Genomic DNA, 8,183 nt, shown 5'->3' with positions numbered 1-8,183 from the left:
GACCTTTTCTAGACAGCAGAGGTCACACAGCCCTACTTTTAGAGAACTTCTGATATAAGGATTAAAATAGTATGAACCTCAGATGTTTTTAATAAACAAAATCATGCTCCTATAATTTTTTTGTTTGACCCATCATTTATTTATTTTTTAAATTGAGTTTGGAAGCATGTGTGGCAGTTGTTAACGTATCTCACCTCACAAGTTTCATTGTGTCCTCTAAAATCTTGGCAATCCCTGCTCCTTATTTTAGAGTCCTGGGATAAAGAGACAGGCTATTTTGTTGGAGTGGTTTCAAAGCAGATACATGTAAGGAATCAGTTTCATTTTTTAAAAATTAACTATTTCCAGCCATCCGGTGTGACTTCACAGCTGCTTTCTTAATTAAGTACTAACCAACGAAACACCAACTTCTGTCTCAGTAGCATTGCATAGTAACTCACAGCTGGTGCTCCCAGGAGCTATTTGGGTGGGATCATGCTTATGTCTTGGGGAGGATGAGGACAAAAAGGGCATGTGTGGTCAGTCAAGGCTGGGGCTGACCAGTGCAAACTGTCCCAGACGGGGCACATTGACCATGGGGGTGGGACGGGCAAGCAGAAACCAGCCTGGTGATTTATTATTATTTTATTATGTATTTCTTAGATGCCTTTCTAAAAACAAACAAAACAAGACTCAAGATGACTTACAACAGAGTTGAAAATGCAACTCTAAAATACAATCATCTCATAAAACCAAGGAGTGGGTGCTACCACTGCTGTGTATAATCAGGGTGTTTACAAATTTGGTATATAGAGGTTAATTGAGCATCCTGAGAATCTTAGCTCTCATTTAAAAAGTATAAGTACCAAGCCTATATGGATGTGGAGTGAAGCTTGAAAACATGTGGGCTGTCTGCTGAGATCTCAGAAGCTGGAGGGAGGGGGGGAATCCAGTGTTCTGTAGAGACTCTTGGCCAGGCCAATGACTAAGAGGAGGAGTTGTGTAAAGTACACCTTATACACATTCATGTCATTTGCATATTTTACTCAGCCTCACAGTGTGCACAGCCCTGAATGCTATTGCCAATCTTCTTGCACTACCATAACAATGGCGGAAAGTGCTTGTACGGGCCAAGCACTGACAAAAGATAGATGATGCAGGGGAATGGAAGTGACTCTAGTTCAGCCTTCCCCAACCTGGTGCCCTCCAGTTGTTTTGGATGACAACTCCCAGAACTTCTGACCATTGGCCATGCTGGCTGGGGCTGATGAGAATTGAAGTCCAAAACATCTAGCGGGCACCGAGTTGGGGAAGGCAGCTCTAGTTGGATGGGAAGAGCACACTAAAGTTTATGGGGCAGCCTTCCCCAACTTGATGCCCTCCAGATAGTTTGGCTTCCAAACCCCATCAGCTCCAGCCAGCATAGCCAGTGACCAGGGATGATGGGAGTTGTATTCCTAAACATCTGGAAGGCACCAGGTTGGGGATGGCTAGGGTACTGGGTTCCCAGGTTCCTTTGTGGCAGGAGAGAGCCTACAGAAGTGGGCTTAGCCAGAAAGACATGGAAATCCCAGCACTAATGGATCCTTAAAAGTCCGTAATTCTGTGACATCCTCCTGTTGGTGAGAGAGTTAGGAAGCTCCTGCCTCAGTTAAGTGGAGCCTGGACAAACATGTGCTGCTATAAAAGTTGGTTAAGCAGTAGTTCTGTCAGTCTTAATTTATCTAACAGAAAGCTGAAAATAGAGCAACCATACAATGTTTAAAAAATTAAAAAATATTTAATAAAGCAGAAGTCCTATGTGGGTTCTTGTTCAAGTAACAAGAGATGATTGGGTGGAGGCAGTGTAGTATTAGAATGGAGGGGACAGCAAAGCTACCAGAAGCGCCTTTAGAAATGGCCACTTTTGGCAGAATTATTATTGGTTACAACAAAAACTCATTTTTAGCCTGCAGTTTAACTAGTTTCCTTTGGCTAGTTGGCTGGTTTCTACCATTAAAACGTAGTTTGCTTGATTCAGAGAAGTTTGGTGTTTGTGATGTGGCTCTGCCAAGTACATGCCCAATGGAGGGTGGGCAGCCATAGAGAAATTACTCAACAATATGAGGATTGTCACAGGAAGGAACTCACACCCTGCTTCCTAAGAAGTGGTCTTCTCTTACATAGGTGATAGCACTTCCCACCTGGTAAAGTTGGTTATGGAATAAGACTTAGGATGGGGGGATACCAACCAAGGTCAACCATTTTCTAACACTCCACATCTGTGATTCCTACTGTCAGTACTTTACTGCCTGCCCTTACAGTACAAATGGACAATCAGACACACCCAGGCAGGCACTGAGTCCTTGCCTGAAGTGTTACAGCATTAGACATTTGGTAGTTCTGCATGTTTAGGACAGGCTTCTCTCTTTGGAACAGAGAGGCTGTCCTGCATAAAGGATTATACTGTTAATTTCTTTGAAGGCAGCAGACCCGCATGCATATTCCCTTCACATGCATGCCCATCTGCTCACTCTGGTGACATGAATGAGGGTGTCTATACCTCTGAGTGCATCAGCATAGCAGTATCGAGGTGCTGATCCAAGAATAGGTAGTCAGCACAAAGGCAGACAATAATATAGTTAAGGACAGCCAGAGACCAGACTGTTAAATTACCCATGTTTATTTATAACAGACCTTCAGCCAGTACAGTACAAAACTTAACAGTAGTATAATCTCCATTACACAAATATGTACTTACAATATATTACAGATACAAAAAAGCTTTTGCAGTAAGAGGTTTTTCTTTTATTTAAAAGCAAGTTTAACCCCACCCAAAAAAAAAGAGGGGGGAAAGAGCGCGACACCAGCAAACCCAATAACAATATACAAATGAAAGCTTGTTAGAAAGAAGAGAAGGATATTGTAGCAGGTTGGGGATATTGCACATCTTTTTGTTCTTCATATATCTGGTTAAAAAATATATATATATACACAAGTTAAAGAGACCTGGAGTTTTACAAAATTCCTACATTTGTTTTTTAGGCTCTTCATACAGGTGAAAGCAAAAATAAAAAGGAACACTGGTTTCTTAGAAATTTCAGAGCTTTGTTTCTCTAAAAACAAACCTGTTTTCATTTTCACAAAAGGGGAGAGCAGGAGGTAAGATGTGAAGTCCAAAACAGGATTCTTGCTCCCTGATTCATCACAGAAGCAGGGTTAACAGAGTATAGTACCATTCCACAGTGCAGTAAATATAGTTCAATAGTGATGTTCTGGACATCTTAATTTAGTGCTAGAACTCCCTATTATGTCCATTAAAAAAAATCAAAATGTTCCTGCAGAGAACAGGTCTATTCCCCCAAAAAACAAGAAGCAAAAAAAATAAAAAATAAAAAAATCTGAATGTGGGCTCATATGGAGGCACAAAGGGATAGTTAAAAAGCCCCAGTAAAAACAACACTTTAGGTGCTTTAATTTATCAGTGTTTCTGTCAACTAAAGCCAAGCACTCATGGGACATCTTTGGCTTTCAAGGTGTCAGTATTCAACTATGAAAGCTGATTCTCCTATTAATGTTTTGTGTGCATCAAAGATTCATACCTGTATCAGGAAAAATTGTGTAAAAATGCAACAAGGAAAATGTCACAACTGTATTTTCTTCCCAATGTTATATGCCAGGAATGCCTCCAAGATGACAAGCTTATCTGGCCAGCCATTCAGGTTACGTTTACACAGGTTTGAGAGCAATATAAGCCTCTGCATTGGAAAAAATTATGCATCTTCCCAGAATTTTGTCTACTGGAGCTGGAAAGAATTCTCATTTCACATGGCAAAGAGAAAAGCACATTAAGAATCCCTTCTAGAATTCAGAATTCAAAAGGATAGATTCTTAGCAAAACTCAGCTCCAAACTCTCAGGCTGGGTTCATACATAATGCTAACCCATGGTATGTGTTGTTGAATTCTGGGTTGTCGTGATTTATGAACCCAGTCATGCTAACAAACCGTGGTTTGTTAACCATGAACAACCCAGAAAGAGAACTCATGGTTTGGTGGTGGGCTGTGAACTCTGGGTTGTTTAAACCATGGGCTGTCATTACGTGAGAGTACAGAACTGTGGATTGTTCATGGGTTGTTTTTCCAGGCTACAGAGGTGGTAAAAGAACAGTTTTAAAAAACCAGCAGCTCTACATGCCAGTACTAGAGTGCCACAAAGGCATTTGGAATACATTTGGGTGAAGGAGGAGAGAAACAAACAACCCAGGGATTCAGAAAAACAACCACAGTTTGTTCACTCATCTGCCAGACAAACTTTGGGGAGGACAACAAACGATGGGTTAACTATGGGTTAAATAAACCATGGGCTAGCATTATGTGTGAACCAGGTCTTGGTGTCTCTCTCACAAGCTCAATTTTTCAGAATATTTTTTAAAGTCCCTATCTTGTGCTATGCAGCTGATTTACTAAGTGGAAAGAAAGTAAATGCAGACGTTGCTCTATGCCTTATTTCCAGTTCTGCTTAAAAGATTGACTACATAAACACAGATTTAATTATTTTTGCCTAAGTCTGGGGGGAAATTGCACCCTTTCCATGCAAGACTGGACAGTTTGGGGGCTTGGCTGAAAAGCTTCATAACTACTCATTTGTGTTATACTTTGGTATTATGGACAAAACAATGCTTTCCAATTAAGATATGTGGGTTTCACCCAAAATACACTGGAGTAGAGGCCTTAACAGGTCTAGAAAAAGGTCAAGAAAGCTTCATGTACCTAGAGGGCAGGTGCTGTTTGTCAGATCCTACAGGGATAAATTCTACCAATAAAACTGGGGAGTGACTACTGCATATCTAGGCCTAGATCCACACTGAAAAGAAACATGCACACAGTTGAGTTTAGGGATTACTATTCTCATTACTGTTTATAAACACAACCCTGCCTGGATCTGAAGATGTGCAAGCATCTTCTCTCAGAGATGTAAAACCACTGTAACACTGGATGCTCAGGTGACAAATGGTTTAAGATTTTCTCCAAATGCACTTATATGAACAGGTGACACTACCAGAACTAATCATGTAACTTCTCTAGGGAGAATCCTATGAGCAGGATATGAGAAGAATCTAAAATACTGGCCCATTAGGCTGTCCCTACAAAAATTATGTTGATGATTTGTTCTGGAGTAGGGTTTTTTTTAAACTTATGCACACTCGCAGAATGGGCCCAAACAGTCACTGATTGAGCAGCAAATGCTTTACTTTGGAAATCAACTTTGTTATTTTGTTACATGCAATATGTGTACATTCGATTTCCGACATCCTGCTTTTACAGGTCTACAGACAAGCTTTCCGAGAGCTTTGTTTTAAAAAGCTCTCGGAAAGTAACTGAAAGTGAAACTGAAAGTGTTTTAAAAGTAACTGAGAAGGAGCTTTTCAGATTTCTAGGGGCACAAACATAACACCTTGTGTAACATCTTGAGTTCATTCATTCAACACCGTAATCATCTTACCAAACTACTGGTGTTAATCTGACCTAAATTTTCATGTTTGTAAGATCTGTAATAGAAAAATCCTAACCTTTAGAGCAGTATGAAGTTAAAACATTCAAAAGTACAAAGTCTAGGGGCTGGTTCACATGACCTTTTCCAATCACAGGAGATGTCCCCTCCCCATGACAACTCCCAGAACAGAACTGCCATCTGTAGTTACCAGTGGGCCGTTTCATTCACACAACAATTTTAATAAGGATCCACATTTTGGGAGTTATTGTGGGAAAAACTATGTCAGGTGAATGGACCCTTCTGATTAACAATCACAAAATGTGCTGAATACTTTAAATGTACATCACTAGGAGATATAACTGCTTAAAAAAATCAAAATCCTTTACCATATGGCATATGAAATTTCAGGAAGTACAATCCTCATTGAAAAATACAAGCACTGAGCTCTTAAGCCCCCTCAGCAATTTGGCAAAGCCTCCCAACATGTTTCATTTGTATTGCACAATGGTAATCAGAATGACAAGGATTTTAATAGCCCATTCTCTCCTCATCTGCTGAAGCTACAATGTACATTGCTGGGACCAGCTCAAAATGCCTTCTGAGCTTATAAGATACCATTTATATGCTGAACCCAAATGAGAGAGAAGGGGGAAAGTGACTTTGTACCAGAAAAACTAAGAGCTTTTAAGAAGTGTGGTAGGACTGAGGTGTACAACTATTTAAAGGGAGGTGTGTGTGCCGCCCCCCCCCCCCACCTCCTTAAATAATTTCCTGAGGCCTTTGCAGTTTAGCAAGTCTGTCTGGCCTCAAAAAAAAAGTATTTCACATCTCAGAAAGGAATAAAGTGGTGGAAACAAACACAATGTTGCAACTTGAGGTGTTTTTTTTTTAAAGTAGAAAAAGAACAGCCTTTGGTTTATCCCACAAGGAAGCAGTTTGCTGGCTGCTGTTGAGCAAGTTATTTTATGCATTACGGGCATTTACTGAAAACCATGAGCATTCTCCTCCTTGCCACATCCTTTGCCCAAATAAGACTAGAAAGACAGTTTTAACCTTATATCCATCCCTTTCTGTCAGGTAAGGGGATTCTAGCAGGCTGAGATGAGGGACCAAGCCTTGGAGAAACGCAACCTCAGCATATCAGCCTTCTTATTTGGTGATTATGCTTTAAAGAGCAAGTATCAACAAGGTTTCTACTTGGATTGGTAAGAATGACTGTATAATTTTGACAAGTGGAGATACCACCTTTGCCCACTGTCCACTGCCACCAGCAATGTTCAACCACATGACAGAATGGAGGTTTCAGCCCTTCAATCAAGGCTTTAAGACACTAAAGTACACAAAGCAAGGTGTCCTTGCAGGATCCATGTTAGAGAAAGCCAATGGCCCTCTCTGGCACCCCTGACCCTGGTAAAACTGGGGACTAATGTCATTCTGTTGACCCTGGGCAGATGGATTTTGCTAGCCGTTGCTCACACCAGCCTCCCCAATCTGGTGCTGGCAATGTTGGACTGCAACTCCCATTATTCCCAGCAAGCTGCCATAATGGCTGGGAATGATGGGAGTTGCAGTCCAACACATCTGGAGGGCACTAGGTTGGGGGTGGCTTCTCTACACCTCTTTTCCTATGCCATTACAGCAAATCAGCCTGGAAGCCATTTCCTTCTCTGCCCTGGGGCAGAGATCCCTCTTAAGGAGAAACACTGCAAAACATGCACCCCTGTGGTTTGGGATGAGCAGTGTGTGCTTTTCCATAGATATACCAGACACAGACCTTCCACCACATGGCTGCTGCTGTCAGATCTTGCTAATAGGTCCAAAAAATACATGCTTTCTGGGCACAGATCTATAAGGTTCATGACTGATCTGTGCCAACAAAAGGCAGCCAATCCACTGGGAAGTTAAGTAGTCAAACCCCAAGTTGCTCAGTGGTGACTGATTCCTGGGAAACTGACTGGAGACATTAGGCACCAGAAAAGCAAGAGGAAGTGGCAGGGCTAGAAGGCCTTGGCTCTAGTAGTTGCAAGAGGTTGCTAAGCTGACTCCACAAAGGTTCTCAATAGCACCTTTGCCATCCCTAGTAGCAGCAAGAGAGGTTGCTAAGCTGACTACATATAGACTCTTGCTAGCATCTTCCTTGCCTCCTATTGAAAGTCCCTCGATGATGTCTCCTAGGAATCACATCCTGGCCAACAATTTCTCTAGGGTGAAGGAACATGCTTTTGGAGAGAGGAGTCAGTGACAAACACTCACCCAAGGGTTGAGGCTTCCACCTTTTCAAGCCTCCAGCCACAATGGCTCTTTAAGAGCTACACAAAGAAAGCTCAGAGGACTTCAGCTCAGACAACCCTTCTGGAGAGAAGGTCAGGCTGACCAACAGGGACACCAAGCATGTCCTTGCAGGAGGGCATCCCAGATTCTTAACAGCTGGGAAACAGAATACAGCCTTAACCAGAGAATGCCATGGTTCATGCCATGGTTCCTTCATTGCATCTTGGAAACAACATTTGCTTTCCTAATGCTTATATTGAGTTGACTCCGAAAGGCAGCACACTGACAAACTTCATCTACAAAGTGCTCACCACTATCCTTCAAATAGGCGGTGCTGCAGCCCCTTCATCTTCACCAGATGCAAAATTTGCCACCCCACTTGGGCCCCAATAGAAGAGATAGCACATTTCAGTTGAAAGCTGTTGTAAGCAGAAGCACAGAGGTATTGAGTTCTTGGGA

Source organism: Heloderma suspectum, chromosome 2 (assembly GCF_057233095.1).
Source record: "Heloderma suspectum isolate Gila_16-S chromosome 2, 16-S_ref, whole genome shotgun sequence".
Lineage (NCBI taxonomy): Eukaryota > Metazoa > Chordata > Lepidosauria > Squamata > Helodermatidae > Heloderma > Heloderma suspectum.
Note: the sequence above shows the minus strand (reverse complement) of the source record.